At 36.9% G+C, this 11,096-nt stretch overlaps 1 long non-coding RNA gene across 1 annotated transcript; it reads right to left on the reverse strand.

The window, feature by feature from the left end:
• Positions 1 to 8,844: 8,844 nt before the first annotated feature.
• LOC134226147 (uncharacterized) lies at positions 8,845 to 10,223 on the reverse strand. The gene is made up of 3 exons (XR_009983408.1): positions 10,072 to 10,223; positions 9,922 to 9,998; positions 8,845 to 9,313 (listed from the first exon to the last, which is right to left on the reverse strand). It is a non-coding gene; the product is annotated as an uncharacterized LOC134226147 (long non-coding RNA).
• Between the last annotated feature and the right edge of the window lie 873 nt (positions 10,224 to 11,096).

The raw sequence follows: 11,096 nt of genomic DNA on the forward strand, positions 1-11,096 counted from the left end.
CTTGGCACGAGCTTATTGCCTTTTCTACTATAATATTAGGTCGTTTCAAATCTCTACATCTATATACATAAAAATGAATTTTTGTCTGTCAGACCCTGATCCTTATAGACTCAGAAACCACTAAGCCGATAGACAAATGAAATAAAAAGTTCTGCATAACTCAAGAATCAATCAAGCAAATGGAACCAAATAAGCATTGTAAAGGTTTTTGAAGACAAGAAATGTTTCGATGTGTGGTTTAAGCCCCTCCTCTCTCTGGAAGGAGGAGCCTTCATACAAATGAAACTCAAATTTCTGCAAGAGATTTTGAAGGGCTTGATGAAGTCGCAGCACTGAACAAACGTCAAAACATAAATTGTGAATGTATAATAAAGGCAAAGGGCTATCTAATCAAGACGAAGTTCGACGGGTCTGCTAGTCTTCGCCCTATATGTATATATATATGTGCTAGTATTTAATAAAAAATCAAAAGGTCAAAGGGAGGGATAATAAAAAATACATATTTAAAAAAACACACCTCGGATTTGTTCAGGAATGGTTCGAAAATTCTCAAAAAAAATTGGGAAATTTATTATTGCCCCATCAAATTATTATTTTCGAGCAAAAAAAAATGATAAATTGGACATAAATATATTTTTTAAACTATGTGCAAAACGATGCTGCGGACCGAAAACATTTGTTTTGAGGAGGAGAATATTTATGAAATATGCAAAAATATCCACTGCCTACTGATGGGATTCGAACCCACACCTCTTAGTACGCTAGACGGATGCTCTACCACTATGCTACGATAAACTTAGTGCTACTCTAATTAAGCCACACGATTTTTTGCCTTTCTCGTATACTAAGTATACGGTAAAGGCTATACACGGTTAGATGACTTTACCCATTAATGGGTACTATGTTATTGTTAATATTATTCCCACCGTGAAAAATTCACTCATTTTCTTGAAAAGTGCCACTACCCATTTTAATGGGTAAAGCCATCTAACCGTGTATGATCGCTCCAAAAACAAACTTTTTATAGAAGGCCCGGAGGCCCATAGTGTTATATACCAATCGACTCAGGTCGACGAATTGAGGTGATGTCTGTGTGTGTGTGTGTGTATGTATGTGTGTGTGTGCGCAAAACTACTCAAAAAATGTCACTCATTTTTCGGGCACTTATCCTCAACCGATTCGCTCGCAGTTGCAAGTTGCATTCGACGCAGAATCCTATCCCATTGTTTCCTATTTGAAATTGGCCAGATCGGACTATGGGATCGAGAGTTATGGCCAAAATACAAATTCATACGAAAAAATCGCGTAAAAAATGTCACTCATTTTTCGGGCACTTATCCTCAACCGATTTGCTCGCAACAAGTTGCATTGAACGCAGAATCCTGTCCCATTGTTTCCTATTTGAAATTAGCCAGATCGAACTATGGGATCGAAAGTTATGGCCAAAATACAAATTCAAATGAAAAAATCGCGTAAAAATGTCACTCATTTTTCGGGCACTTATCCTCCACCCATTTGCATTCGAGGTACACAAGTTGCATTCGACGCAGAATCCTGTCCCATTACTTCCTATTTGAAATTGGGCAGATCGGACTATGGGATCAAAAGTTATGGCCAAAATACAAATTCATACAAAAAAATCGCGTAAAAATGTCACTCATTTTTCGGGCCTTTATCCTCAACCGATTTGCTCGCAACAAGTTGCATTCGACGCAGAATCCTGTCCCAGTACTTCCTATTTGAAATTGGGCAGATCGGACTATGGGATCAAAAGTTATGGCCAAAATACAAATTCATACAAAAACATCGCGTAAAAAATGTCACTCATTTTTCGGGCACATATCCTTAACCGATTTGCTCACAACAAGTTGCATTTGACGTAGAATCCTGTGCCGTTGTTTTCAATTGAAAATTGGCCATATCGGACTATGGGATCGAAAATTATACCATTTTTTTTATGGAAAAATCTATAAAAAAAACTCACTCATTTTTCAGGCACTTGTCCTCAACCGATTTGCTCGCATTAAATTGCATTCGACGCAGAATGTCTCATATTTTCTTATTGAAAATTGGCCAGATCTGACTATGGGCTTAGATGTTATGGTCAAATTACTATTTATTGTGAAAAAGAGTTCAAAAAAGTCTAGCTCACTTTTTTAGCACTTAGACTTTATCTATTCCCCAAGCAACACAAGTTCAACAAATCTGGTTGCAGTCACCATATTGTGACTGAATCCGGTCATATATAAGTTACTGTGATTGATGTGCAACATGTGTGCTTCTCAGGTCGCTCTGTCCCATTGTTTCCTATAGAAACTTGGCCGGATCGTACAATTGGGTCAAAAGTTATGGCGAAAATACTAATTTTAAAACTACAAAATAAAATGCCATTTTTTGCTCTTATGCTCATCCGATTTGATTGCAACAAATTGCGTTCGGCGAGATTTTTTTTATGCATATAAACAAATATGAAAAATAAGACCAATCCACATATTGGTGTTATTTGAGATTTTTCCAAACCTTTTGAACGAGCGAGAAAGGCACCATCACCGCTAGGTGGATTAATCTGGGTTTTTTATTATTTGTATCGACACTGCAATGAATTAGGAGCTTAGTTGAAAATAAGAGGCTTTCATAAATTACAAAACGCTTTCAGTGTATATATTTCAAATGGCTCAGTAACATACAACATATTAAGCCAAGAATCGAATCAACCCGAGATACGAATCTGTAGGTGTGACGGTTCATTTATTAATCATAACCAGCTATCGTCTTCTATCTAACCAGCTATTGAATCAAATTTTGGATGCTAACGAATGTAGTTACTATGTAGGACCCGTTGTGTAACCCTTTTCCGTGTAATCAACGATGAAAGTTTGTGCTTAGATAAGCTTTTCGTCATTCAATGTATTCCCCGAGGCATCTTTTCCATTCAGGAGAAGATGCTTATCATATAGTGGAAGGAACTCCCGCCTCATAAATACATGATTTATCCCATGTTCTCCTAAGAGAGTAGAGACTTCGAACCGATGGCTTGCCATCCGCGCAGAGCATGTAGAATGTTCAAGCCTTGAATGGGCTCGTTATTTATGGTCACATTACCGTTGTTCGGCGGACTCATATAAATTTCGACAATAGGAAAATTGCGTAAATTATCGCTCATTTGGTTGCTGCTACGCACATTTGTTCCGCGGCTGGCCCAAACGTACCAACGCAACGAGTCACGAACTCATGCAATATTAGTACAAATGGTACCTTCCACATTAGCGAAACAGTTAATCTTCGGGTTGTCCTCGCCGAAACGGCGCGTATCGTCCACCGAGCACCAATTCGAAAGGATCTCACGCCCGCCATAATTCTTCTAAGCTGATGTCGTTAGTCTCTTGGGGAACGTCACTGAATAAAATAGCAACGGCTCTTCTAATCATGTTTCTATCCTCAGTCTATATAGAAGCCATTTTCGAATAATTTCAAGCTTTGATGGGCTTAAATATGAACGCAATATGTTTCTAATATATCAGTCTTATCATGATCCTATCGCTATTTACAGGAAAGGAACTTTGAGACAGGTTTCTAAAACAGCATTCATGTTACTTTTAAATTTTCATTGACCCAATGCTCCCATGAAACTCCTTCCAAATTGACCAATCGTTGTCCAATTTGTTCCGGTGTTTACTGACCAAATGCGTTCTCGATCCATAAACCTAACATTTATGACAATGGCCACATCAGATACGGATCAGAGGATAAAAAACAAAAGAACGAGCTGGATCGGGCAAGTTTACTGAAATAACACAAACCGATTTCTGAATTCAAATGACTACGAAGTAAGCAGCCAATTCCTGCTGTTGAACAGGAGAGGCTTACTACTTTGCAAACAGACAATGTTTCGAACCCTTTTGAGAGGATAGCGCAAAATGCACCCCTTAAACTAAGTAATGCATTTATATGTGTTTGAAGATGGTATTGAACGGTACATACAAGGGGTATTTAGGCTCCCCCAGACCTAAGCGATTCCATCGCCACGACGGCGACAATTTGTCTTCGCGATTCGCTTCGATTTGCTTCCATACAAAAGGTGACATAATCGCTGTCACCAAGCGATAGAATCGCGTGGTGACTGTCGCGTCGCGTGTGTTTGGGGGAGCCTTTTATTCGGGAAAATTGCACAACAATCTTATGAGTCAGTAGAAAGGAAAGTAAAGAGTTTTTAATTCTACATTTCAATCAAAACTCGAAACTAAATAATTCAGACTGGATCGTAGCTGAACTTTTTACGAAAAATGTATGGATGTCAATGTAGCTGATCATTTTCGGCCATTCTCTCTCACCTGCCGCAGTATGAGCTGTTCCGGCATGGCATGAGGTCAGGCAATGTGTACACACATTTTAGAAGGACAAACATCTCAAATGAAAACGTGTGTTCGGAAAATTCCCTCTTGGACTATGCTTCATTTCATCTCTGAACGTTGCCAATGTCGGACATTGTTTACTTTTGTAATTTCGAAGCTACCGAAAGCAATCAGTGAGCAATCAACATAAGCACTGGATTGCGAATTCTGTTGGTCGAATCAAAACAATACTCATGTGTACTTTTGGGCCACATGATGGAAATATTATCATCGGTCCATGACAACAAAAGAGACGCATCAGAGAGGATGTGCAGTCATTTTATATTATGCCAGACCAACTTTCAACGCAAAATGTAGGGATTTCTGAATTTGAGTGCTTTACTTTGTGTTTCCATGTATAGTCCAAAAAACAATCGATCCGTGTAAATTTCTGTACGAGATACTATAGGGAAAGTGCACCGGTTTTGGCCAACTTAGTGCCTAATTTGGCCAACCCTAAAAAATACATATTTTTCCAAAATAATCGATCAGGGATATATCTCTTGTTGGAACTAATAAAACCCTTGCGAATTGCTTTATTTTTGGAGTTATTTGCAAAATTGGCCAAATTAGGAACATGGTCAAAACCGGTACAGTTCCCCTAATAGATTTCTAATCAGTAGTGATGTCAAGTAGACATGTGAAACTAAAATCAGATAGCATAGTTTTGAACTACATATTTCCATCAAGAATCACAAATCGTAACAATATGAAACTGTTCCTCTAAGCCTCAGCAATACAATTAAGGCACATTTGCTGCAATTCAGTTTCTTTATTATAATGCTTTTGGCAAAACTTTAATGAGGTTGGATCTATTCTCGTTTTCGTTTCATCGCTGCAATGTGGAATTTCATCGGACCATTGTGCTTCCTACCTATTGAGAAAGCCAAAGTTGAAGAGTTGAATGGCAAGCACTCGTCATGAACCCATTTTGCTGCTCTTCTGTTGGTCTTCTGAAAACTGAAATGAATTCTGCCGTTGCCGGCGATTTGGCGTTCCCTGGGAGGATCTGTTCGAAGGTGGTGAAGTATTGCGAATAAGAAAAAGTAATTGACTTATTAATTTTTACGAGCATTTTCCTGAGCTTAATGCCAGAAACTTTATGTCCGAAAAAACTTTCAGTATTAAAAAATGTATTATGGTGGAAAGTGGTTTCTCCTTTAAAAAAAAAAACAATAAGTGGTAAGTTCATATGACGCTTAATATGTTTCATTAGGATTCTATTACTGTAGAGTAGAGTGGGGCAAGAGTACGCACTTAGTTTTCAATCGATCATGTGGCCCTTATGAAGCAAGCTTCTGCATATCAAATCAGTGTCGATGACTCATATACTCTTCCTTTATGTTACCCAGTGGAAAAAATATTAAAATTATTGGGATTCGTTTTAGTAGAACCCTTATTGCAAGACAAGTGAAAAACGCACTCTTACCCCACCGGTGGGGTAAAAGTGCGCATCGGGTGGGGTAAGAGTACGCATTTATCCAATCATGGGCTTTAAGTATATATTAACACAAATAAGAGTTAATAACATTTAATTGATGTTTAATGAGCATATATTAGGGAATGTTTAAAGATTACGTAACTCTTAAAGGGGGAGGGGGTCCTAAAAAGGTGCACTTTCATACGAAAAACCGTTGTTTTTTATATATACAAAAAACTACAGAGGTAAAAATATATATCAGGTTTCCCGTGGCGTATACAAAGGCATTTTCCTTAAAGAAAGTCCACCAATCACGTAACGTAAAATTTGGCTATTTCATCACCCCTCCCCCCTATCTTACACTGTTTGTATGAATCCTCTAAAAATTATATGGATCTTCACACATCTCGCAACCCCTCCCAGCTAAACGTTGCGTAATTTATGAATGTTTCTTTTGATTAAATGAAATTATCATTTAGATGAAATTGTGTTTTCGTACTATGTTTAGGTGTACAACAGTCCTTTCTAACACCGAATTACTTCAACTTATCCTAAAAACTTCTGATAATTTCGAATTCTGTACCTTTTTTCTTCGTTGTGGATCTTTACGCTTTGGAAGAAGTCTTATTTCTGCCGGTGACATGGGTTTGACATCATAACTTAAAGATTCCCCTACCCGTTCCTGCGTACTTTTACCCCACAGTCCCAAAAATTATTCAAGTAATGGTTTTGACTTCTTGGAAAACCAACCGGATTGGTGTTCTGTACCATAAAGTACTCTATACAATAGGTTATCGAAATGGTATAATGTTCACCTGATTGAACGTATATATGGCAATGAAATACTAGTTGCGGAAACCCAATTATTTTTAGCAAAATGACCAAAAAGTTATCTACCTCCATTATCTCCCTTGTTGTTTATTCAAATCGTTCACAATTCCACACGATAATAGTTGGCCAGAATACCTGTCAAACTGATGCAGTGCTGCCAGTTTATCTTTTTTATTACTTTAAAAATCGAAAACGTATTCTTATCCCACGCGCACTCTTGCCCCACTCTACTCTAAACCATGAACTAAAATTTAAAAAAACTCCTTAAAAATTTGAAAATTTCCGTTGAAAGAAACTATGGTATAAACAATAAATAAATATACATTTTCTATAAATTACAGCAAAAATTGCAATTATAAAAAAAAATGTCCGTTAAGAAATCAAAATTTTCCATTGAAAAAATACAAAATTATGGAAATATTAGCAACTAACGAGGCTGGAACATTTGGCTGAAGGCCGTTAGGATGAAGGCCATTAGGCTGTGGGACATTAGGCCGAATAACATGTAAGAAGTGAAATGTAGTGTGCAGTGAGGAGAGGGATATGAGAAGTAAAAAGTGAGTGCTAAGTAGTGATTAATGAGAAGTGTGAAACTAGATGTGACAAGTGAGAAGTGAAATGTGAGAAGTGAGAAGCGACAAGAAGTGCAGTAAGTGAAATGTGAGCAGAGAAAAATGAGAAGTGACAAGAAGCGCAGTAAATTAGTAATGAGTTTTGAATAAGATGTGAAAAGTGAGACTTGAGAGGTGATAAGTGAGAGATGAGAAGAAAGAAGTCAGAAATGAGAAATAAGAAAAAAAGCAGAGAGAAATTAGAAGAAAGTGAGAAATGAGAAAAAAACACTAAGAAGTGCGAAGCAAGAAACGAGAAATGAGAAGAAAGAAGTCAGAAATGAGAAATAAGAAAAAAAGCAGAGAGAAATTAGAAGAAAGTGAGAAATGAGAAAAAAACACTAAGAAGTGCGAAGCAAGAAACGAGATGAGAAAAGTGAGAAAGAGAGATATGAGAAATAAGATGAAAAAGGTCAAAAATAGTAGAAACATGAGTATCAAAATGAGTGAAGCAAAATGGGAATAAGGAATTAAAAAAGAGAGAAAGAAAAATGCAAAAGGAAGAAGAAGGAATAAAGAAGAAGAAGAAAGAAGAAGAAAGAAGGAAAAATGATGAAGAAAGAAGGAAGGTGATTGAAAGAAAAAGGAAGAATTATGATGGAAGAAGGAAGAAAGCAGAAGGAAATAGGGTGAAGGAAAAAGAAGAAGGAAGAAGAAAGAAGAAAGAAGAAAAGTAGAATAAATAATGGAATAATGGAAAAAGAAGAAAGAAGAAGGAAGAAAGGAAAAAGAAGAAGTATGATGGAAGAAGGAAGAAAGCAGAAGCAAAAATAGACAGGGGAATAAGAAGAAGGAAGAAAAATAAGAAAAGTAGAAGAAAGAAAAAGAAAAAAGGAAGAAAAGAGAAAGAAGATGGAAAAATGAAGAAGGGAAAAGGAATATAATAATAATAATAAGGAAGAAGCAAGAAGTAAGAAGGAAGAAGAAAAAAGGAAGAAACGAGAAGTAAGAAGGAAGCAAAAAGAAAGTAAAAGGAAGAAGGAAAAAAGAAGAAGGAATAAGGAAAAAGGAAGAAGTAAAAAGAAGACGATAAAAGGAAGAAGAAAGAAGGAAGAAAGAAGATAGAAGAAGGAAGAAAGAAGTAGGAACAAGGAAGAAAGAAGAAAGATAAAAGAAGAAAGGAGAAGGAAGAAGGGAGAAAGAAAAAATGATGAAAGAAGAAGGATGAAGAATGAAAAAAAAGAAAGAAGAAAAAAGAGAAAAGGAAGTAAAAAGAAAGAAGAAGAAAAAAGAAGAAGAAATAAGGAAGTCGGACGGAAAAAAAAGAAAGAAGAAAGAAAGATGACGCAGGAGGATAAAAGAAGAAAGAAAAAAGAAAGGGAAGGGAAGGAGGGGAAAGGAAGCGAATAACCCTACCGAGAGGGTAAATCGAGTGATCGTGGCAGCCATCCGTGCATACTTAAAAGGAGGCGATCAAAAACGCTGGGATGTTAATTTGCAGGAAGTTGCCATGGCCATTAGGACCGCCGTGCACGAGTCAACCGAATTTACCCCATACTTCATTAACCACGGGAGAAATTACATAGGCTCGGGGGATGAATACAAAAGAATTCGCGAAACTACAGCTGACTTAGATTACGACACAAAAGAATTGAACGATGAAATGAAACAGGTGTACGAAAAAGTCAGAAACAATCTGAAAAAAGCCTACGAAAAGTATAGTAAATACTATAACCTTCGGGCTAGAGCGGCAACGTCAGATTTCAAAGTGGGAGAAATAATCCTCAAAAAGAACTTCTTTCTATCCAACAAAGCCAAAAACTTTAACTCGAAGCTAGCTGAAACGTACTCTCCAGCAAAGGTAGTAGCGAAATTGGGTGCACATTGCTATGAATTGGAGGACCTTTCAGGTAATCGATTAGGCGTGTTTAGATCAGCTGATCTACAGCGCAAATAAGGCACGCAATGAACATACAGCTATGACGGTGCACCACTGCGAAGGTGCACATAAACAATGTATCAACAAAACACTTCAAAAGGTACCTGTAACTCCAACGTCGAGACGTCAGTTCGCTGTTTCCTCCGTTGTCGAGCCCATTCGCGATGAGCATTCGAGATTGCTAAAAATACCAATCCATCAGTATCGTTAGGCTATGGTAGTGCACAGTTATGTAGGTAGGCACGAACAAAATAATAACAAAACACTAATAGGAAATAATAACTCCAACGTCGAGAATTCTCCGTTGTCGAGCATATCCAGCATGATCAGATTAAGCATAATTCCGGTGGAATACCGATACACAATATTCCTCAAGCTATGTCGGCGCACCGTAGACAGGGTGCGCACAAACCAAACATCAATAAAACACTCTATGAGGCAAAACACGTATCCAACGTCGAGACGTCAGTACACTGTTTCCTCCGTTGTTGATCTAAACCAATACTAGTGCACAAACTAGATCACTGAATAAAAACTGAAAACTCTTGGTGCATACATGCATTACTGCACTGTAGAAGTAATCTGAAGTGGCACTGGTATCCATTAGTTATTCACACTACTGTAAATAGTATTTTCGTGTGCATGTTTGTAGATAGGTTTTGTATAGGTTGATTAGGTAGAGCTTTTGGAATTCGATGGCCTTGGAGGAACAATTTTCGGTTATTTAATATTTATTGTAGGTAGCACTTATTCAAAAAAAAATCGTAGGCTTAAGATTATATTACTCACTTTTTCAATGATAAAATAGAACACTAAATAACCTTAGCCCATCTCGAAACCGATAATTTCCTGGACACCTTCGTACACTAAAAAGAAAAGGAATTTAACAAAATATATCACTTAGGCTCTACATCAACATCAACAGTTTTTTTTCATGACCTTAATTCTAAATCACTCCACAGTATTCCCAAATATTCGACAGCACTTTCAAATAGTTTGTAATAATATTCACTAGTTTCACCTTTAATCGTTAGCCACAAGTTCAAAAATTTCGCGACGAACTCGGACTGATCGTAGTAATTCGCGACGGTAAACTGACTGACAGTATAGAGAAGAGGAAATCATAGGGATTTCATGAGAAAGTGGTAGTAATGCTGGCAGTACGAACAAATGCGTCGCGATTGGAATATCGGATCATCACTAGAAGTAGGCGATATAAAGGTGTGTGGAGTAATATAGGGATAGGTTTAGGCAATATTTTCGGATGGTTATCTGAAATAGAAGCAATTAGCTTCAGTTTAATTCGGTACGTCGCGTAGTTTGGTCTAGTCGTCACTTGACAGTGAAGTTATTAGCTTCGGTTCGGTTTAGTTGTAATTTCTCGGATTGAAATCTGAGAAGGCTGTCGTAGCCATACGTGTTAGGAGGGGGAAGAATTAGAAGAAGAAGTGGAGTAGTGGAAGTGATGATCCGTAAAAAAATAGAAGAAGAGGAGAAAAAGAAAATTATAAGGCAGTACGAGTTCTGTGAATAATCTGAAAATGGCAAATGGTGTAAGAAAGAGCATGTTAGAATAAAAAATATATATATGGTCAATATAGTGTTAAAATAAAAGTGAAGGCATGCTGTACAAATAAAATAGAAAAAAAAAGTAATGCAAAACAAGCGGTGAATAATGGATAACCGCGAAGATTACCGATTTGGATTAAAATATTTATGGGATTGTTCGCATGTCAAAATAAGGTAAGATAAGTTTTTTGTTGGAATTTGTGAATTGTTAGAATTGTATTTCATTTATTAAGTTTAAAATTCATTCGAAATGCAAATATTACATCATAATAACAATATTTTCTCAAAATATCTCATAATTGAACGACCCCTATTCTTGAAAAAAATCTATTTACTGAGTAAATATATTTTTTTGGTGGGAATGGGTGTAATGTAACGCGGTTACAAAATTAAAC

The sequence above is a fragment of the Armigeres subalbatus genome, chromosome 3 (assembly GCF_024139115.2).
Source record: "Armigeres subalbatus isolate Guangzhou_Male chromosome 3, GZ_Asu_2, whole genome shotgun sequence".
Classification (NCBI taxonomy): domain Eukaryota; kingdom Metazoa; phylum Arthropoda; class Insecta; order Diptera; family Culicidae; genus Armigeres; species Armigeres subalbatus.